Raw genomic sequence first — 24,279 nt, 5'->3', positions numbered from 1 at the left:
TTTTAAATAGCGGTTCACTTCTCAATACTTACTTCAAGACCCTTGCTTTACTATGTCCACCAATCCTGAACTACTATGTCTTGAACTTTGTCCAATCACAATCAGTTCCCTTTCTTGAAAAGCCTGCTGTAAACCAATGCAGACCAAGATCCAAATCCTAGAAACGTCTTACTTCTAAACTCCCTCTACTGATACACTGAAACTTTGTCAAAATAGTGTTCTTTCTCCCTTACTAAAGTGAGCTTAAATAACCTTAATTTTTGCTTCACTGAGACTGGTTGTAGTTCAGAAATTTCAGCTATCTTGAGGTTCACCAGGATCCAACTGTGATGCCTCTTAATGCCATCGTGTAAGACCCTTAAACCTCTCCTGACTAGACTGTGGACAAGTCTTGAATTGGGTCTGAGTCTCAATTATCTTTCATTGAGCCACAAGTGGTAAGTTTATATTTCTTCCTAAGAAATGATTTGCCTTATAGGAATTCTTTGGCAAATAATTGGATTTAACTCTCATCCTTGATGGAAACTTGCCTCATTACTAATAAAACTACTATTTTGTTTGTCTCTGTCTGTTCTTGTTTCTGTATGTTTTAAATACATAAGAGTGAGTATATAGGGAGGGGATGAGTAGAGACTTGCTAAGTCCATCTTTGAAAACAAGTCCAGAAAGTCCTGTTGGACATCACTTGGAGACAGTTTTCCTTGGGCCACCTTATCTAGACATTATAATACTTTGCTCAGTTTTGTCTTTGTATCTCAAAAACTACTTTGTTTAAACTCATCTACCCAGAGTCAGGAGTTTTGTTAGATTGTCAGTCAATGACGATTAGTCTATTGGCTAGATTGTGAAGACATAGAGTTGTCCACTTAGCATTCTTACTGATCATGATAGTGCTCTTGGGATTGTCTCAGTCTAAGCCTAAGCTTGCTCCTCCTCTGGGCAATCCTCCTAAGATGTGTTTCACCATAACTACTCCATGTGACTATCTTTCTGAATGGCACAATCTCACAAAGGATCATTTAGAATAATAGAAGCAACTTTGGGGAATCTTTGATATATATACAACGTTTATTTGAGAAGTATCATACTATAAAAAGGGCGTAGAATTCAAAACATGCAATGGTCTTTAATCTTTGATTGGACTGAAGAAATGTTCACAATAAATTTAGATTCCAAAATTGCTTCCTGAGAAGTTATTTCGACAAGGCAAATTAAATATGTGGAAAATTTTAAATTAGATTTCCTTTAGTCTTCCCAAATCAAGAGCTAAACCTAGTGAGATAAATATTACCTTAAATCAGCAGACAAGGAAACGGGCTTAAGGAATAAATAACTTGTCTAATGACATAGGGTTGGTTTGGTAGTCCGAATAATGACCTTCCTTCCACCCAAAGATGTTCATATCCTAATCCCCAGAAGCTGTGAATATGTTACTTTTGCTGTCAAATGCAGATGTAATTTGCAGATGTGATTAAGTTAAGGATCTTGAGAGGGAGATATATCCTATTTAATCAAAGGGCTCTTATAAGTGAAAGAGGGAGGCTAGAGGGTCAGAGTCACAGAGAGCTTTGAAGATACTGCATAGCTGGCTTTGATGATGGAGGCAGGTTACATGAGAAAAGGGATGCAGGTGGCCTTGAGAAACTGAAAAAGACAAAAAGACAGATTGCTCCCTAAGGCATCCAAAATATATGAAGATGGCTGACACCTTGATTTTAGCCCAGTGAACCCCATTTTGGCTTCTGATCTCTAGAAACATAGATAAAAATCTGTGTTGTTTCAAATTACCAAGTTTGTGGTAATTTGTTATAGTAGGAATTGGAATATAATACAGCTAGTAAATGTTGAAGCAGGTATTTGTCTTTTCTGACATATTTCTAACCAACCCAGATAGTGCCCCCCTCAAACCAAAAGCAGCAAACAAACAAACCTTGCAAGCCCCAAAGAAGCCAAAAACAAATGGAAGCCAAGATAAGTAATTAGAAACCCAAGACTAAAATACCAAAAATTAAACAAACAAACAAACAAAACACAGAAAGGTGTGTTGGTGGTGGAAGTGGTGGTGGTAAGGGAAATATGTACAGTGAGAGAGCAGTTTTATAGAAAAGATGCCTCAACTAAACACTGGTTTTTTTGGGGGTTTTTTTTCGACTGTGTTCAAAGTGTTTAACTGCAAAGATCAGATAAAAAGTGTCTGAACAGGACAAGCACTGTCCACAATTTCACAAACGTTCTCTTTTGAAAAATGTCCTTCTATTTTTAATTTATTTGTATCTCCATCCATTTCAGGAAAGCTCTTGTAAATTTAATGATTCAATTTAAAGTTATTATCAGTAGGAAAAATATTTTTATCATGTTTTCTCTTTCTCCCTCATGTCCTTCTGGTTAACAGAAAAGTGTTTGATATTAGCCACTTCAGGTAGGGGAAAGTCACACGGCAAATTGAACTTGGAAAGGAATTATCTTTGGTTTTCACAGCATTGTCTCCTTGTACACCCATGATGCTGCAATAACAGGCTTGCTAATTAGTTTAAGGAACTTGGTAGCCAGTGTCGTCAAGGTTCTGTGAAACCACTACCTGTCACCTCTGTCCCCATTGCTATAATTGCCTGAAACTATCTACAACAAGCTCCCTCTTCATGTAATCATTCCTGTTTTCAGTTATATCCTAAAAATGCTAGAAGAAGAGAAATATTATCAGAGAGCCTACTCCATATTTCAATATGATGTTGGCACATCCCTTTATCCCTGACTTGTATTTATGAGAACAGATTTAGAGAATCCGGCCTTTATTTTCATCTCTGGATTACCTCTTCTCCTTTTCTCTGGTTCCTAATTACAGCACACAAAACTGATATCTGAGAAAATGAGTGTTGTATCAGTGAGCAAGTACAATTTCTTTTTTCTTTGAACAAAATGTTGGCATCATTTAAATTCCTATAAAAGCAGCTGAACTTATTTGCAGTGATAGTGCTCATATTAGTACTGCTCACAGGGTATTTTTTTGTGAAATGACAATAATGAAGAGCCACATGTTCTCACTAAAAAAGCAGACTCAAAAGACAAAAGAAACAACAGCAACAAAAGAAGGAAAGAAAGAAAGAAAGAAAGAAAGAAAGAAAGAAAGAAAGAAAGAAAGAAAGAAAGAAAGAGAGAAAGAAGACTGAAACCCTCTCTTCTGCCTCTCCTGTTTCCAAAATTAAGTTTTGGAAGAGTGTACATTTGCTTCTTTCTTGACCAAAAATACAAAATATGAACATTTTCAGCTTTGACTATGGACACTACCAAGGATGACAGTCCATCTCAAGTAGGAGATGCTCCCTTTGGGTGAAAGAGATATGAAGGTAAATATTAGACATCATAATCCACTTCAAGCAATCTGCTTTTTGTACTGGGCACAAGTCAGAAGTCATTTTTCAAAACACTGTAAACTTGGAAAATAAAATCTGTTGTTCTTTTATAAAATTTATTTAATATTTTGACACAGTAATACATGTAATTGATATAAAATTTCCCCAAAATGGAATCTCTTCTCCAATCCCCTTGTTGCCTTCCACATAGATTGCCAGTGTAACTGCTTCTCTGCCTTTACAAATATATGTGTACATATTTTTCTTTTATTTCCTTTTGACATGTGGCTAGCATATCGCACACACCACTGAACACATAAATCGAGTCAGCTTTCATTATTCACAGTACTTATGCTCTATGAAGTTGCCACTAACAACAAATTAGCAAATATTGAACTGTGGCTCCTAAGAGGAATACAGGGTTAGGTTCCTGTGAGCCTTTGGTCACACTCTCATCAAATGATCAGTACATAACCTTATTTCAGGTATATTTCTGTTGAAAGAAACATTATTTGATATATTTTGTTGATTTATTAACTTTGAACTCATGGCCAACAACACTTTAACTTATGCCTGATTGAAGCTTACATAAGATACGTATTTTTTTCCATACGACACAACAAAGCCTTCTGGTGCCTTAGTGATACTAGCCCGCCCTTGAGCACTATGCTTTGGGGCCATTTTAAACAGTGAAATCACCAACAAACAGCACAAAAATATGAAAAATGTGGCACTAAATAGACCCCATCAAAAACATGTTTATAGAACAAGCAATGAAATAGTAAGACAGAGTCACTTTTTTCAACCTCAGCTAAAAATGTGTCTACTAGGGGACAAAAATATTTTGCTGCTCTGTGCACATCAATAGATAAATTCCATAGCTCTGCCAGTATTGATTTGGGGGTTACAAATACATTTTCACAAGTAGGTGAATTCACAAATGTGGAATCTGTGAATAATGAGAATTGGTTTCCTTAACAATATACCTTGGCAATCATTCCTAATACTACATAGAGTGTTGCTCCATTCTTTTAAATAATAACATTTTATTTCATTTACAAATGCATCACAATGGTTTTAACCAACCTTTTGTTAATAGACATTTAGATGTTTTTGTTGTTGTTGCAAACAATGCTAGGAAAAATAGTCTTGTATGTTATTTTGTACATATGGAACTGTAACTTTAGTATATATTTTTAGAAATTGGATCGCCAAAGTGTGTGTGAATTTTTCATTTTGATGGATATTTTCCTTGCTCTTTTTCTACTTTTTAAATAATAAAGCTGTTCCACTAAAATCTAGCTTTCCATATTTTGTAAGAAAACATGTCATCTTTTAATAATAGAAGTAAAACCTAAAACTTGAAACGAGCTCTATCCTACAGGAGAAAAGCAAAATTCTTTTAAATAGATTTTTATACTATGAGACAACAGTAAGTTAAAAAAAGAAAATGGTATTTTTCACTTCATTTTATACTGGTTGCTGGAACTTGGTAAAGTCTAATGTGTTTCACGTAGAACATGGTAATGTTCAAAGGCAGTCACAAACCCAGGCTGCTACAGGAAGCTTCCATTCCACCACACTTTTCTGGCAGCAGACCTGTTGATATTGGATAATAGTAACATGAATTCCACGACAGTCCAGGGAAGGAGATATGCTACCTAGTCTTCCTGTCAAAAATGTGGAAGGCGATATAGGATGACTTCGTAGACATTGTAGCTGGCCTACTGAGGATTGTGATTACTTATTAACCATGAAAATAGGAGTATATTTTGGCACTACTTTTGATCAAGACACTCTAACTTTTATTTTCAATGTAAACCCAAACAGAGTTTACTGTTGGTAAGTGACCTGAATTTTGATATTTTCTTTCTTTGACATGTGTGACTGAAGGAGTGGGAAAATTTGGCTTTCCTTAGTGGATGTAGAGAGCTTGATGAGACAGTTCATTATACAAGGATGATCTGGGGGCATAAGAGTTTGAAATTCAAGAAATGTTCTTTGAGTAAGAAGCATGAGGCAAAATGTGGAATGTAGATTTAGGTAGGTGACAAATTCAAGAGCTATTTATGCTTATAAAATAATCAAATTAGAACTATGTTGCTGGAATCAGATGAAATGACAAGAAAAATAAGTGAAATATCAGAATTAAAGAGTCAGAACAGATAGGACTTGATGGGCCAGGCAGGCATTGAAGCTGAAAATAAGCTTGACACATATGGATTATCAATGACAGATTTTCTAAAAATGCAAACAGTGGTTAAGGAACCAAGACAAATTACATAGGTTATAAATTTAACAAGATGGGTCCATATGTTGACTAAATGGACTTTTTCATCCTTGGTACATGTAGATTTCTATCACGGTATAAACTAATTTCCACATTGGGCTATCCTGGATTTGACAGTTGACCTTAAGCAGGAGCACAAGGTAGTGGAGGAACATAAAAATGTTTAGATGCCATATCTGCTCAGTTTCTAAGAAAACTTTTGTAATAGCCATATTATAAATTTAAAAAAAAATCATTCAGAATTCTACTGCCTACAGGATCAATTATAAATTCTTAAATATGTCATATAAGGGCCATTATTTTTAGCCCCAATTATATTTCCTGCCTCAACACCATTATATCCACCTTGATCTCTAGCTACTCCAGAACATTAAAATTTCTCTATATGCCATGTTCTTGCTTTCCTAAGATGTTATACATATTGTTCCTTCTGCTACAACACCCCACTCTTCCTATTGTCTACTTGCAATACTACCAATCCAGTGTTACTCCTCTTTCAAGGCTTCCCGGATCATCCCAATAGAGCTAAGTACTTCTCCTCTTCTCAGTTTCTATAACATCTTACACAAATTTCTCTGTTTCTTATTTCATTTCTGCTGCCATTATTGATATTATTATCCCCATTATGATAGCTGTGGAAACTGATGCCCAGAGAGATCACAGCCAAGTAGTACCTATTTTGAACATCAGATATTCCCAGGCTGTAATCACTGGTTAATCTTCTTCAAGAGGTTTAGTTGTCTATATTTTCTAATACGGTGTGTTTCATACTCAGTCACTTCCTGGCTGAGTGGGATAAAGTGCATGTAAACGTATAGTGATAGCTGAATTTATTTTTAAAGTGAAAAAGCCAATAGGCTTGAATTAAGGGGCTAGGACATTATATACTTCTCATGTAAAAATTTCTCTTTTCTTAGCTACCTCCAATTATGTCTATATATCATCTGATGATCATGTCTTTACGCCCAGTCATAATCATTACAATAATACCCAGAACTAGTGTGATTTACAAAATACTTAAAAATTATCTGCCCTGTTCTTTCAAAACAATACATTAGGATAGTTTTCTAAGAATTATTACAGATGAGAATGTGTGATTTACACAAAGTAATATAGTCATCAATGGTGATGTGACTTAAACACAACTTGTCTGAATCTTTATGCACTGCTCTCTCTATTGTGCTGTTACATAAAATTAAAATTAAACTCTTCTTTTTGATTGCTCACATAAATTCTCAACTCAATTTCTACAAATTGAACATTATCTAGCATCATACTGAAAAATGAGCACTTAGAATTTTGTATGGGTGTGAATGTTAGTCTACAAATCAGGCAGGCAAGAAATAACACATCTTTTTATTTTCCATAAATCAGTGAATTTCTGCATTAAGCCCAGTATTTTACACAGAATTCTAATCTCAATAATTCTTGAGCTTCCCTCCTTTCTCAAGTTTATGTAAGAGTCTGAGCTCTTTTGGGGGGTTCACCAAATCATGTGTCTCCATGAGCTACCCTGAGACAACCAATATGTCTGACTACATGGCACCTTCAGGTTTATAGCTGTCTGTGTTTTTGTTCCTGTGACACAGAAATATGTTCTTTTCTCAGGTCTTGGCTGCATGAAGCCAAGGGATCCACTATGACAGAACTCTCTCCTTTCCTTCTCAACGTTAAGGGATACCCATAGTTTGTATGGCTGTTGGAAAACATGGCTAAGGAAGTCTCTCTAACCCTTTTAATTAACCTCCCTTTACTTTCAATCTGACTTTTTTCTTTTTTTTCTTTTTCAACAAACTTGCTAAATGTTCTAAGGGCTGAACTTTCTGGGAACAAAAACGAGAAGGACTCAAAGCCAACTTATATTTTCAGCCCTTTTACATACTTTACATCTTCTGAGTTGGGATCATGTTTAGCATAGGAAAAGAGGGCAGGCAAACTACGTGTGGTGAGGGGAAAGTGGAAAATACAGCAGGAAAAATTGTAAATCAATCCAAAAATCTCAGCATAACAATATTACCCATTAGTATTTTTAACCTCACGGTACACCACTTTGCCATACAATACATGCAGGTATAGGTTAGGAGAAAAAAAACAAGCATATACTATGGCATAATTTTCAAGATATTTCAACACCAGACCATTTTCTCTGAAAATATGGTCATCATATCAGATATTAACATGCACATGATTTTAAAATCTAATCAGTAAATTGGTGCCCACAATACTTTCGTTAAAATTAAGTCATTTAATAAAATCTATTTGGTTTCTAAGCTCTATAATTGATTTTCTTTAGGAAAGAAGTGAATTCTGTCTAAACACTGGATGCTTTCATCCCATGTAAATGTTGAACTTTAGAGCATTTTAGTTCCTTCATGAACATTAGTTTCCTTATATTGCTTTTGGGTGGGAAGGAATCTTCTATTATGTTTTCCATGTAGAAGAATATTTTTGTCTAAACACTCTCAGCCTTGGATCTTAACATTTACTTCTCCCTAGGGAGGTGGAGTGAGTTCCCTTATTGTTGAGTTTGGCAGAAGAACTGGAAATCAGTCCTCGGCCTTTCCCCATCCTTCACTTTGGGGTCAACCTACCTATAGAAAGCAGGCCTTCTGACCTCTGCCTTGAAGTTTGACAAGGAAAAGCTCCAGATGGGGAGTTCTGCCTAATTCAGCCTCTGAGTGGGTGCATGTGTTGTTCACCTCAGAATAGCCTTGAGGAAGCTGTAGTAGTTCCCTTTCAAAGCCAGATTAACCAATATTAGTTTTATCAGTAATACAGATGACTTTTTATATCTTCAGTTTGTCTAGATTTTTGTCTTATTTCTTAATTCATCTTTTGGGTGGGGAAAAGCAATGATGTAATTGATAGGGTTTCTTATAAAACACTAGCAATCACTTTGAACAAACTCTTCAGTTTTTTCTTTTTCTGGTTTGTTTTCAATTCCATTTTATTTCTAATCCAAAGAAAGCTAACACACAAAATTTCTTCATACTTTCAAAGTTATGGCATATATATGTGTGTGTGTGTGTGTGTGTGTGTGTGTGTGTGTGTGTGTGTGTGTGTACCCAATAAGTACAAAAAGAAATGTTTTAAGAGAGAAATGAATTGTAAGTATAATATTAATCAATTCAACACCTGGTGTTCTTTATTTACTTGTTTGTTTAACAAATATTTAGAGGAATTTGGGATAAAAGGACACCCTATAAGCATTTATTAAATCCCCACATCACATTCCTAAACACTATGTAGGTTAAGAAAAAAGAAGCACAAGTTAACCTCTGCCAAGAAATTGCTGCAACATTTTATTAAACAGCATATGTTTAATAAGATATTTCACATAAGATATTTCACATTCTGATGTGATATTTCACATCAGAATGGGGTGAAATATTAGTTTTGTTTCCTCTGAAGGGAATCAAACTTTTGCTACCCGGAAGCTGCTATTTTGGATATTGATTTTAAACTGTTTATTAAGAAACCAGACTCAGAATGAACCTAGCCTTCCCCCCTTTCCTTCCCAAGAGATAGCTCTTTAGTTTCTAAAAGTAAACGCTGTGCCTCATATGGACTAGAAGCACCTAGCTGAAAAATTCAAAGCAACAATAATAAAAACAACAATAATAATAATTAACTTTTTAACACATTGCCAAATAAGGATGGCTGTAATCCATCCATCCATCCATCCATCCATCCATCCATCCATCCATCCATCCATCCATCCATCCATCCTTCTATCCCTGCATCCATCCATCCATCCAGCCAGCCAGCCATTTCTGAACATTTTATATGTGTTAGTCACTTATTCAATGTCTGTCATTCCTGTTAGACTAAGTGGTATGGAGGAGGTTACAATGCCACATGCTCATAACCTACCATACTGTCTTGTATATGGTAGGTAGCCCAATAAATATTTGTTGAGTCAATAAATGAATATTTCAGGCCCTGTGCTTGGTGATGGGAAAACAAGATCAAATAGCACACTGCCCTTGCAGTACTATATCTTAATGCTTATTTGAAAAATTAGTCTTGTCATCTGAGTGATCAGAAGTGAACTTTAATGTTATTACTCCTAAAGAAGAACCTTCCTTTCTTCCTCCCTCCCTTCCTTCCTTCTTTCTTGCTTTCTTCCTTCTTTCCTCCCTTCCCCCATTAAATTGAAATAACAATATATTTCTGAATTAATACTTTGTTTTTAAATATATCTGAAGGGTATCTGAAAATTTGGAGGCCATCATTTCTTAAAATGTTTTATTTCACTGACATGTTTCTGTTTATCTACCGATATTAGGGTGTTGATAAACTCTACATATTACATCAAACATTTAAACGCAAATCTGTCACAGAAGTTACATTGGTCCTTAAATTTTTAGTTCAGAGGTGTAAAACCTTAGCCAAGTAAGCCATCTCCCCAGTACCTCCCTTGGCAGTTAATAAAGCTTAAGATCTCATGGTGCACATGTTGAAAAGGTATCTGCACTGAGGCTTGACCAAAGGACACACCTAATAAAACACTTATCTGCATTGTATGTTCACAATTACAGCTAGCTATAGTAATGAAGATGTCTTCAATGTTGTCTAAAAACAGTTTTGGTTTTCATAGTTAAAATCGAAGTGTATGTAAGAAATTTCTATGGTATGACAAACATCTCTGAGGAAGTGTAATTTCTGTTACTAGGAGAGGACCATTAGCAGAACAACCACTTCCCAAGGTGCCAGCCTGAATTAGATCATAATTAGAACTGGGAAAGTCTTGGGAAAGAAAGCTGAATTGTGGTGGGGACTGTTGGCTTTTTGGCCTCTTTGGACCTTTACACAATCCAGTGACTTTTCATTAATTATGTTGTCAGTGCTACAGACCCTGGTAACCTGAACAAGCTGCCTACTCCTTGGAGGGAAATATAATGGAAATATCTATAAAGTATTTTCTAACCAAGGACTTGGCAGAAATATTTACTACCTACCTAAGTCAGTGTGAAAATAAAGGAAGTTAAGAAAGAAATAAGGATATTTTTCTGATTGGAGATCTTTGTGCTCACAATGCAGAAAATTCAAAAGGATTTGAATTGCTGACATGCAAATTCTTTTCCTTCCTATTCCTGGAATCCACTTAGTTTATGCAAAATTGGAACTGTGGTATTGTAGCACTGTATACTGACTGCCATGAATCATAGAAAGAGAAATCTTATTTTCTATTTTCTTAAAAAATATGAAAAGTGAGCATTTCTACATTTCATCATAGAAATAAATGGATTAGATTTTCTATCCATCTTGTCAAATTAATCAAAGGATATCAACTTCAACCTAAATTAGATGAATAAAGTAAAAAAAAAAAAAGAAGTTAAAAACAATTTGACATTTTTCGGCATCTATATTAACCAAATAATCAGTTTGAATGATCTCTCCTCACTGTGTATCCATTAATATTAGCATTAATTAGATATACCATTAGGTCTCCAAGAAAAAAAAAAGAGAGAGAAAGAGAGCGAGAGCAGACATATATTTGATACATACTGCATTTAACATCTGAAATTTAAAAGGTGTATTAATATCTAATAAACAATATCAGTTAATCAATATAAGGTTAAAGAGTGTGTACTTTTAAAATGCATTATTTATAATCTTCAGATTAATTGTGTACTAACTTTTTCAAAGTGGAAAAAGCTGTAATGGTTTCTGATTATATGAATTATAGATACCATAAAATAAATACTTTAATAAATAAAACAATAGTGAAAATGGGAATAAGAAAATCAACACACCAAATTCCATAAGTCACCATTATCTACATAACCATTATCTGTATATATATATATATATATATACCATTATCTGTATATATATATATATATGTCCTTGAATATTTCATAAACACTTTAGAGTCAAGAAGTCGAAAGCAAAATCAACATCATCCCCCATATTTCTGCTTATTGTCCTGTTTTCTCCATTTTATAAGTACTAATTGACCTAGCTCGACAATCTCAAGATCAAAGCCCAAGTCTTCCTTCTCCCCCACTTGCAACATTCAATGAATCAAGATCAACTCTACTCCCTCAACCATTCCTATTTATTCACTTGCCCCCATTTATACTTCCACTTTCTAATGTAAGTGAACATTACCTCTTACTGGTCCATTCAGTAGCCTACTGTCCATCCTCCCCACATCCCTTTGTTTCCCTCCAATCCAGTGGTTCCAAGCTGGGGTAATTTTGTCATCCAAGAGACATTTGTTTGTCATTTGGTGGTCACAACTCGTGGGAGTTACTATTGCAAAAATACTGCTAACCTTTCTACAATGCCCCAAACACTCCTCCACAATTATATGGCCCAAAATGTCAGTATTGCTGAGGTTGAGAGCGCTACTCTAATTTATCCTCACCACTGCCTCTAGAATTATTTAGTAGGAATGCAAAGTTGATTAGGCAAAATTCCTGCTTGAAACCTTACAAGTCTTCTCATTATTTTTAAATGTGTATTCAAAAGTTTTAAGTTGGCATACCTAACCAGGTTTGTGATGTAAAATTGCCTTCTCATTTGCCTATATTGGGACATCCTGAACTTTTTTCCAAAATTCCTTGAACTCACTGTATTCTTTCTGGAGAGCGCTTCTACATTTGTTCTATTACCTGTCTGGAATGTCCTTCTTCCATATAGCCGACGTAATCCTACACATTCGCAGGTCTATTTAAATGACACTTGTTCAGCAGTCTTCCCTGACTCTTGAGATCATCTTAGTTGTCTCTGTTGTACACACTCCTAACACTCTGTATTTCTCTTTCACAGCACTCATGCAACTTTTATTACTTATTCAGTCTTCTGTTACATGGCGAACTAAATAAAAGGTGTGAATTGAGTCTATATTGCTTATCTTATTCTCATACCAGGCACATATAAGTGTCTTGAATTGTTACAATAATTACTATTATATTATAATAGGAAATCAATCCTATTTACATTTATTGTCATAATGCATTATTGTCATAATAGATAAGTTTGCTTGTTTTCCATCTTGTGTGTGTGTTTGTTCTAGACTTTGGTTTTGTTGTTTTGTAAGTGTTGCTATTTGGGCTGTTCCCCAATCCCTACCCTCCACTCCTAGTAATTTTTTAGGTATGCTGTGTGTTTTCAGTTTAACTGATTATTACCTTTATAACCTCAAATAATAAATTTAATGTATGTTTTATATATTTCCTAATTTATAATCTGATATTAAACAAGAGATATTGAATTCCTCCATCATCCCAAAATAGGATGAAATGCTCCACTTTTTTTTTTTTTTTTCTTCTTTTTTTGGCAATATGATCCTGGGTTTTGGTGGAAATTTATTATTTAATTTTATTACTATTATCATTTAAATTCTTTATAATATTCTTTTAACTTTTATAATAGTTCAGCTGTGTGGTAAATTTAAACACTACCAACATTTTAGATAAATATAAGATAAATCTATGTTTATATTTATTCCGTTTCCTACTATCCTGTTCACACCATAAACTCTTTACTTGTGAGTTTTTATTTGAATCTGTTGGTTGTTTGGATTGTTCTGCACATCTCCCCCTAGCCCCCCAGGAAACCTATCTATCTATCTATCTATCTATCTATCTATCTATCTATCTATCTATCTATCTATCTATCTATCTACATACCCACCTATCTAATACCATATTTCTTGAATATTTGAGAGTGCCTGTTAAATACTTTAAAACATGATTAAGTACTGGATGGATTGAATATATAATTTTCTCAAGGACTTTTCCCATAAAAACTTTGTACAAACTATTGCACTATTTTATGAGATTGCTGAGAACTTTCAGGCCAGTCATAGTTTTTTCTTTCATTGGTAGATGACCTCTTCCTTTTGATTCTACCTAGATAAGGTTTTCTTCTAGAGGTTATAAAACATTGTTATTTAGGTATATCTTTCATATTTGTTGCACTTTTTTTCCTCCTGATAGTGAGGTCTGTTCAAATGTACATTAAGGATTTCCTTAATTTCCTGTAAATTTTCTTTTTCTAAAAGAAATAAATTTTGCTTCATTTGTCCACATATCTTTTTTTTTCTTTAAATTAAAGTTATTGCAGTGACAATTGTCAGTAAAGTTACATAGGTTTCAGGTATACAATTCTGTAATACATCATCTATATATCACATTATGTGTTTACCACCCAGAGTCAGTTCTCTTTTTTAAACACATTAAATAGCTATATGATAGCTCATATTTGTTTGCCCTCTATATCCATCACCTTTATTCCAATTTCTTTCTTCTCTTTTGCTTTTCTTTCTGTGATTTATCTCAAGATGTCTTCATCAAATTGTAGTGTATAATCTCTTCTTTGCTATTAAGTTTCTATTCAAGGTTAAGTCTGCAATTGCATTATTATCCATTGAGTTTCTTTGCTCAGTCAATAACTATTTGCACAGTCAATAACTGTTTTATTTTTTTTACTACCTAGTAATTCATTCTGAATATTTGTTTCAGAGTTCACATCTTCCTTTATATGTTTAATAACATGGATCAGTTACATTAACATTTCTTCCGGTTTTCTAAAATAATGAATTTAATCTCTCAGAATATGATCTTAATCTGTCTTGCTTTGTGATCTCTTTTTTTCCTTTCCTCTACCACTACATGACTATAGCCTGATCCCTTTACACTCTGTAATTATTGCATAGTTTTGTATTTATTTTGTTTATTTAACTTGTCTTAGAAGAGGAGATATTCTCTCTGAACTGTTTTTCACACACACACATGCACACACACACACACATCACTTCTCTTTTACATGAATCCTACTCGTAAACCTTGAACAGAGGTTGCTATTGCCAGTTTTATGTCATCTGTTTAGCAATTCACCTGTGTGAGAAGTTGAAACAGTATTTTAAGCAGTGAATGATTATTTGGGAATCCTTATATCTATGCTTCTCTGAAATCATCTGCATTAAGAACTACCTTTCTAAATTGTTGGCATACAATTTTTAATCAGAGAAAGGCTCTTAAAGTTTTCTTTAACATCCCTCTACTCAACCACACTGCTCTTACTGGTAAGCTTGTTATTGATTATCAGTCAAGTTTGCAAGGTATATTACAATTCATTGTTTTGTTTTAAGGTAATTCCAAAACTACTCTTTTCCATGCTTGGTATTAATAAATAACAGTGTTCCCTGTCAAATTGTTTCCTGTGTATACTGCTTTACCCACTGCTCAGATAAAATTATAATGGTGAGAAAGTTTTGCTTTCGCCCAACTATGGAATAACAGGGACAACATTTAACCTCCCATCATAAGCAAGTAGAAGGAAAAAAAAAAAAAAAAATATATATATATATATATATATATATATATATATATGATATTTGAATAATTTTCATGCATTGGAAAACAGGCAATACAGTATTGTGATTCTTGAGGGAAAGTATGAAAACAAAGTTAGCCCTACAGTCATCTTGGCCTTCTCTTTGGAGGCATATTCCAGACCTAATAGCAGGGAGGAGGATCCCAAACACATTATGATTGAAATTTGTGTAGCTAGATAATGGAAATAAGGGGTTCACACAGAAAAAGAATTCCATAAGTCTGCATAGGTGACCTATTGATTCTCTTCTGAATATTAAATTGAACACGTATAGGATGAAGCTCCATAAGGTTGGACAAAGACTCATGAGTGAGCTGTGAGCTGAATGGTGGTGTCTAGACCTTCTACAACAGGAGTAAGAAAGGTGTTTAATTGCTAAACAGTTAAAGTTGAGAGTTCTTATTGGTTACTCAAGGAATTCATTAGACATCCAAATTTGTAATGTCTTAGAAATGTGGCTAAATATTCCCCAGATTATAAACTACTCTAGAATTACCCTAACAAAGTTAAAGTAAATATTGAAAGGATAAAGCTTAACCTTAACTACTGTAACTGATTAGCAGATGAATGATCAATCCCTTTTAAAAGAAGTGAGCAAAGACCAGATACTCAACAACATCAATTTCATAATATCTTGCTTTCAATTAAAAATTACTAGATATGCCAATATGCAAGATATTTTAACGCAAAATCAGAGGAAAGATCAGTGTATAGAAATAGGTCAACAAGTGAAAAAAGTGCTGAGGTTACAAATATGTTATAAAATATGCTCAACTACATAAAAGGAAATATGAAGATAGCGAGAAATAGAAGCTATAAAAAAAGAACAAAATACAACTAAGAAAAAATAATACCTACAATGAAATAGTCACTAAATCTTCTAAACAATATCTAAAATGAAATAGTATTAGCAGATGATTAGAATCTTCAGAATAAAATCAATAAACTTAAATCACAGCAATAAAATCAATATAAAAGCAAGAACAGTGAGAAAAAATTCTCTGAATCATAATGAACAGATACTCAGTGAATTGTGTAACTAGATAAAGCATTCTAACTTATGTGTAATAACAGTCTACAAATTGACAACATTGGAAAAAAGATTTAAAGAAATAATGGCAAAGTTATTTCAAATTTAATGAAAAGTAAAACAGATCTAAGAACTTCAAAAATTCCCAAGCAGGATTAAAAAAAATAGAGAGAGAGAGAGAGAGAGAGAGAGAGAGAGAGAGAGAGAGAGAAGACACAAACCTTATAATAAAATTGCATAAATAAGAAGTGATAAATAGAATTTTATAACATTAGCTAGAGGAAAAAAATACACATTATGACTGGTCAAACCAAGATAAAAAGACTCCAAACTTTTCATCAGAAGTTATGCAAGAGAGAAGACAATAGAACAGAGATGTATATAAAGTACACAAACAATAATAATAACAAACTGTAAACCTGTAATTTTTTATCCTGTAAAATGTCAAATAGAATGATGTAGTCTTAGACCCAACCATATTAATTCTTGCATTAGATCAGTCTAAACACTTCATTTAAAATAAGAGATTGTTAAATTGTATTAAAAAGCACAATTGAACTATATACCATTTTCAAGAAACTCTCTTAATATATAAAGAAAAAGCTAGATTAAAATTAGAGGGATGAAACCAGATATACCATGTAAACAATAATCCTAAAAACATTGATTTCACAAGAGATAGGGATACATTTCTAATGATAAAGGGTCAATTCATTAATTAGACTTGGTAATATTAAATGTGTATGTAATTAATACTAGAGCTTTAAAATGAATGAATCAAATTCTGACAGAACAAAATGGAGAAGTAACTAAATCAACAATTATATTTGGAAAGTACAACATTCTTCTGTCAGTAATCAATAGAATAGGTCAACAGAAAATCAGTAAAGATATTGAAGACTACAACAATATTGCCAACTAACTTGACCTGAATGAAATATAGACCATTTTACTAGCAACCGCAGAATGCACGTTCACTTGAAGTGCTCATGGAAACATTCTTAAACCTAAACCATATGCTGCCATTAAATATGTCTCAATAAATTTGAAGGACTAACTAAACCCACCCAAAGTATGTTCTTGGTCCAGAAGATAAATAAATTAGGAATAAAACATAAGCTATTTAGGAAAAATTCAAATATCTGGAAATTAAGCAATGCATCTCTAATTCATGGATCAAAGATGAAATCACAAAGGAAAGTAGAAAATATTTAGAAATGAATGAAAGCAGAAATATAACAAACTGAAATTGTGGGATTCAACTAATATAACCTGTAGAGAAATTTTACAGCATTAAATATTTATAGTAGAATAGAATTAAGGTCCAGAATCAATAATCTATGTTTTCTCCTCAAGAAGTAAGAAAAGAAAGAACAAATTAAATCCAAACTAATTATAAGTAAAACTATAATAAGGCATCAATGAAAGAGAAAATGAACGACTCAAAAGCAAAAGTTTTTTCTTTGCATTGAACGATAAAATTGATAAAATTTTAAGTAGATTAATCAAGTGAAAAGAGAGAAGACACAAACTACCAATATCGTGAATGAAAGACAGGGCTTCTAATAGATTTGACAGACATTAAAAGTATGACCAGAAAATATTGACCAACTATATATTAATAAATTGTACCACCTACATGAAATGGGCAAATTCCTTCAACGGCACACATTACCAAAGCTGACTCAAAAAGAAATTGAAAATCTAAATAGAGTTATATTTGTTCAGGAACTTGAATTCATAACTGAAATCTTCTCCCCAAAATAATTCCAGGCTAAGATGCATTTGCTGGTGAATTCTATCAAACAAAAGTTAGGACTAACACTAACTGATTTCAAGACTTACTATAAAGCTATAATAATCAATAGAGTGTGATACTGACATAAACACAGACACTTAGAAGGATGGAACAGAATATATTTTAGAGATAGGCCCTTGAATATATTGTCAATTAATGTTTTTCTCTTAGGGTTTCTCTTTTGTTTTTGTTTTTGTTTTTTACAAATGTGCCAAAGTAATGCATTGGGAAAAGAGCAATCTTTTATCAAATTGTGAGGGAACAGCTGATTGATTATCCATATGCAAAAAGGGAATCTAGATCCTTACTACATTCTAAATACAACTGAAACTGAATCAGAGAGCTAAACATAACATCAAAAAGTGTAAAAGAAAAATGATAGGAATTTTTTTTTTTTGATCTTGGGATAGACACAAATTTTGGAATAGAGCATAAAAGCACAAACTGTAAAAGAATAAACTGATAAAAGTTACTTTTTAAATACAAAATAATTTTCTTACAAAAGAAAGTGAAAATAAATGATGGGGAAAAATATTTTCAATACACATATCTCATGAAATATCTGTGTCCAGAATATGTGAAAAACTCTTACTACTCAATAATAATACAAGCCAATTAAAAATGTCCAAAGGTGTGGGCATCTTTGATAGAAAACAATGCATACAAAATAATCAATAATAACATGAAAAGTTGCTCAACATCATTAGCTTTCTGAAAAATGCATATTAAAGCCAAAAGCAAATACCATTACATACATCCTATAATGATTACATTAAAAATTTACCAAGTATCTATGTAAAAACTTGGCACCAATGTTGTATCAGCCTTTTTAATGATACTCTTAGTAGGAAAGAAAAACACATGTGTTCTACAGTATTTGAATGGGTAAATAAATGGCTATGTATTTATTTACAATGGAATACTACTCAGCAGTGTAAAGGAATAAACGTACTGATACAAGCAACCATATGAATGAATCACAATTAAATACTGCTGAGCTAAAGTCAGATACATAGCCTGATGTAAAATTTCATTCATATGAACCTCTGAAAAAGGAAAAGTTAATCCAGAGTGAAAAAAATCAGGTCTAAGGAAATAGGTCTGGGGCTGGGAGCCAAAGAAGGATTGATGGAAAGAGTTACATGGAATCTCCTGAGGGTGATGGAAATGTTCTTTATCTAGATAATGGTTAAGGCTACACAGATGTATACGTTAGTCAAACTCATTGACATATACACTTAAGATGGGTGTATTCTATTTTATGTAAAGAAAACTTAAGGTGTCCTTAAGTGTATTAGCAGGAACAAGGTACAGTAAATATTCTGGAGCTGAAGAATATAAACAAATTTATTTATAAGTATGCACAACACCAACTGGGGCCTCTTAAAAATGGTGCAGTACATGTGTGGGTGTAGAGTTTAGAGCTGCAACAATTTATACAGGTGAATTACAGACTCAGTAAAATGTGATGTAAAAATCTTGCCGTGACCTCATTCATTTCTACAGGTTGGTAATGTCTGAAGATATATGAACTACACCCAAGGATACAAAATCTTTTTTTTTTTTTTTAAATCTTAAGTTTAGAAAACAGTAGTCAATAGATTTTCTAATGAAATTTAATTGTGACCCTCCCTGGAAATAGAGTAATGAATGCATCACATATCTTGAAGCATCTGTAGTATGTTAAAAATTCAATTTGCACAGATATCTAAAAATAATAGAGTAATTAAAAGAATTTGGAACTGTAAAGCAATATATTGAAAAGTCTATACCAAACCAGAGTATTAGAGCTTGAAAGGATCCAAAATATCTAATTCAATTTCTTCATTTCAAATATGGTTAACAGCAGGGTGTTTGGGTTGTGGTGAATTGCATTACAGTCCCTGACTTTTATCTTTCTCTCTCTCTAGGCCCTTTGACATGTAGGTTTTGAGTTTCTCACATGATATTGGAGTGCATTTCCTGACCTTTGGCATTTGCACTTGGCCATGTAACTTGCTTTGACTAACAAAATAAGGCAGATATGACAGGGTGCCAGTGCCAAGGCTTGAGTGGATTCAGAATGGTTCTCTTGTGTTTCTGTTATTACCATGAACAAAATATGGCTCTGTGTTAATGTTCTGGTCCAAGGGAGAAGATGAGACAAGCAGAGCAGACAAGGAGCTTGTCCCATCTTAGCCAAGTCTTGAATAGCAGATCCCTAGGCAACCTGCAGAACCAATGTCTTATGAATATTTCCTTATTCATTTTCCAGTGCCTAATAAAAAAAAAAAAAAAAACTTATTTTGAAGGAGTCTGGGGTTGATCTAACATAGGCCATACATTCAAAATACTCATTGAAGTCTAGTGTTTCACCATCAATTGGAGAATAGACTTGTATTAAAATATACATGAGTCTACAGCCCCAAACAAAGATGTAAAGAAGACAAAATTAGTTTGATGCACATTTAATCTTATCAGAAGTTAAGTATTTTCAGGTGTTCAAATGCTTTATTTTGAGTATAGCCCAGCTTGACTGCTTACTCTTCTGTTGTATATCAAATCTGGCCATATTATAATTGACCCTTAAGCTGTGGAAAATAGGAGGCAATTTTTAAAAGGATATTGACCAGAGAAAAAAGAAGTGTTGTTTCTTGGGAGAAGATAATTCTTGGGGTCATATCTCCCAGAAGTTATTATGTTAAATAAAATAAGTAAGATACAATATCTCTATTCAGTTAAGTGAGAAGGATTATCAAGATATGAAAGTTAGAAAAAATTAATGTGCTATTCTACTCTGGGTAGACAAGTACTGCCTTACCCTGTCAATGTGGCTACTAGCTAGCATAGCCAAGGTGATCAGGCCTTGAGGTATGAATGTAAAGCTGGGTAAGACACCCAGGCTCTACCAACTCAAATAGGCACATATGTGCCGAAAATAAGACCTAACCGGAAAAGAAGCCCTAGCATAATTTTTCAGATGACATTCCCTGAGCCCTAATGCATCTTTTGGAGCAAAAATTAATATAAGACCTGGTCTTATTTTCAGGGAAAGGCGGTAATATATCTGAACTAAGCACTGATGGATTCAATACATCAAATGCAAAGGTTTTTAAAAAAATCACAATTTTCTTTATTCTGATCAGACAGAATAAAGTATCTCCTATTTAAGGAATACCAAATGTGAAATAGATAAAAGACAAATAGAATTAGTAACAGAATAGCAGGTATGAAAGCATTTAAAAAATCATGCTTACATACTTGAAATCTGACTTCAATGAAACAGAGGACATTTTGCAGTCAATACAATTTTAAAAAGAAAGGAAAAAAGAACAGCCCGGTAAGGACTACTATGAATCCTTCAATAACCATAATAAATCTTGGCCGAGGGATATGCTGGCACTCAACAGTCTAACAGTAGGTAAAATGAACTAAGTGAACTCGGTGAGTTTCAAATTAGGGAATTGATTGCACAAAGGGACTGGCCTGAAAGGGAGTGGCTAGTTGCTGCCCTGTGTTTCCTGCCCATCAGGAAATAAGACTAACTTGAGCTAGCTTAAGCAAACAACAACGTAGATCTTTATTGGGAAGATGCAGCATTATCTTACAAAACTGAAGATTGTGGAATAGTTTGGTCTTAAACAGGATTAATCAAGTCCATGCAGTTGCACTTCATCTAGCTCTTCCTGGGTCTCATGACCTCTAGCCTCTACTTTCCCCTGCGTGTTTGCATCCTTCTCCACTTTTCACAGCCTTGCTTTACCTCCTCTTTCATGATCTTTGCAGAGCATGCTACCCTCGGTCCTGCTGTTTTTGCAAGATCTCAGTTTAAGAATCTCAAACTCCAAATTTCCAGAAAATATCATTTTATTGGTTTAGCTTCAGTGCTGTGCCAATTGCTCATCTATCAATTATGCCCAGAACAGGGAATGTGAATGGTCATGTTGTATAAACAGAATGCCACAGACACTGTTGCCCTCTGTGGGTGGAAAGGGTCAATTCCTATAGGATGAAAGTTGTCATCGGCTTGGAGACATCTTTTGAGGTCTTATTCCTTGGCTACTCAACAGAGAGATAACTCTCCTTCTTCCTATACATTCACAGGTGTTCTTGAGTATGTCCCCATCTGCAAAAGCACTCCACCATTTTCTAATGCATGACAACGCACAGGCCCAAGCAGCTATAATATCCAGAGGGAATGCTCAAAGACTACTGCCACCTGTAACCTATAGTAGGGATGGACATGGAAGAGAAAACTGTCATTAAAAAATCTCATTTAGCAAATGGGCAAAAACAACATGTCCAAATTAGCTCATGCAATCATGGTTCCAAAGGATAAACATCATCCAGAAGCAGGCAAAGAAAGTAAATGATAGGACCACCTTCTTATTGTAGCAATATGTGTTCATTGGTTTATAAATCTGACCACTATGTTTTCCCTCCCTGAGAGGCTTTTTGTTGTCCAAGACTTTTAGGGAAGCCCTGAGAAAATTTGGGGTAGGACACCCGTTGGGGTTGATATGTAGCCTTAGCAGACTACTTTGTATCATATCTTTGTAACCAGTCCTAGCGAACACAGAGAGGCTGTAATTGACTGCTTTGAAGTTCCTCTTCTGTATAGTTGATATCTTTCTGACACTACAACGTCTATAACTACAACTTTGGTTTTATTTTGGAGTCTTTGGTGGACATTAGGACCTCTCAAGAATTCTTAAAAAGTCATGATGTAGGAATATCTTTGCCTATTTGAATTAAAAACCAGATTTGGGTCAAGGGTAGTATGAGACTTCAGTTTCTTAGCACCAATGCTGGCTGCTCCTCTGTTTCTATTATCCCCTTCTAAATGCCTTTAACCTCAGGGTATCATACAGAATAAAAAATTGGAGAGAGTGGAGAATCTGTTTTCATCTTTAGAGATCAAGGTGTCTGGTTTTATTTTTACTTGCTGTGCGTTTGATTTATTTAGGTTATTTTCATTCCATTGGAACTTGACTCTGGACAGAGCCTCCTATAGTCCTTAGAGGTACCTGAGTAATGGCCCCTCAGTTGGATCCTCTGTTTTATTTCTATTCTAATTGCCAGGAACCTACATACTGTCAATCAGCTTATGAAGCTTTTTTAGAGTGGGAGGGAGGGGGACTGGCCAAGACAATTCCAGTTGATAGATGAACCCCCAAATCTCAGTTTGCCACAATAAATCCTTCTAACTCACAAAGTCTACTTGGCCACCAGTGGAGAGGACAGTCAGTCAGGACTTAGGCTGACTCTGTCATCTTAAAAAATTGGCTGGCAAGACTCTGTGCGACGCTGCTTCCGATTAGTAGGTGTGGGAAGAGATGATTGGTCATGAGGGCTTTCATGGCCAAGATCCAGAAATGGAAGGCTGCTTCCCATTGTCCAGAACTCAACTCACATGACTGCATCTAATTGCAAGGGAGAAGAAGTCTAGCTGTGTGCTCTGGAGAAAATTTACATAAATTGGTGGGCAGCAAGCCAATCTCTGCAACTATGACATTTTTCTCCTTTGGTAACCAAATGTCTGTTTCCCCTTTTAATCCCCCACACATAGAGATAACCTAAAGTCCTTCTGGCCACTGCATTTGCTCAAAGTCCAGTATTTCTAAGTATTTCTCAGTCATCTCTATTAGATTGAAGTCTGACATCTTTATCCAGTGGCCTTATAATGAAAAAGACAAGCTATTTGCTCCATCTTTTTTTCGCATGATTGTGGACCAGCCACAGATGATAATAATAAAACTCCAATGTAGAAACAGGTCAAATGGTAAGGATATGGCAATAATTGACCCATTTTAAAAGTTACACAATTTTACACAAAGAATAAAGGAATTTTTTTTTTTTTTATTAGAACCTTATTCTGCTTTTTAAGAAAACAGCCTTGTTTGCCATTTCCTCTGGGCTCAGGCTCCACTTTCTGGAAGATGCTTTCTTTTTTATTATCCTCCATGGCCCCTGTGAAATTTACACTAAGGACTGTTCTCTCCTTAGTAGCTACGTGGATTTCAGAACCCATTTCCTGCTGGTGCAAATTTGAGAATCCAAAATTTATATGAAGACTGCTACAGACAAAGGTGTATTAAGTTTAAGATTTGCTTTTGGTAATACAATTCCCTTATAAACTTAGTAGGCTTCTGATCTACTTACGTGTAGGTATCATGTGTCGGTGACCACCAGTCAAATTCTTTCCTAGAGATAATTCTCAAGGTTGATTTATATCTTTTTCTTTCTTGCCCCCATGCATTCTTCTCAGTAACACCTTTTGAAATAATAATAGGATGGCTACACACTGAATCTGATCATTTTTGTAAGGCTGATTAGATGAAAACATTTTTCAGCCTTCACTCTTCTTGTTTGTAGTCTGAAGTAGGCAGCAGTTTAATTGCCAACACTCCAAATATCTGGTTTCTCTCTCTTCTTTCACCTCCTGGCTGCATATAGAGGATCCAACAAAGGAATCAAAGAA

This window comes from Rhinolophus sinicus, linkage group LG04 (genome assembly GCF_036562045.2).
Source record: "Rhinolophus sinicus isolate RSC01 linkage group LG04, ASM3656204v1, whole genome shotgun sequence".
Taxonomy (NCBI): domain Eukaryota; kingdom Metazoa; phylum Chordata; class Mammalia; order Chiroptera; family Rhinolophidae; genus Rhinolophus; species Rhinolophus sinicus.
The sequence above is the reverse complement of the archived record's forward strand: the minus strand, read 5'-3'. Positions refer to the sequence as shown.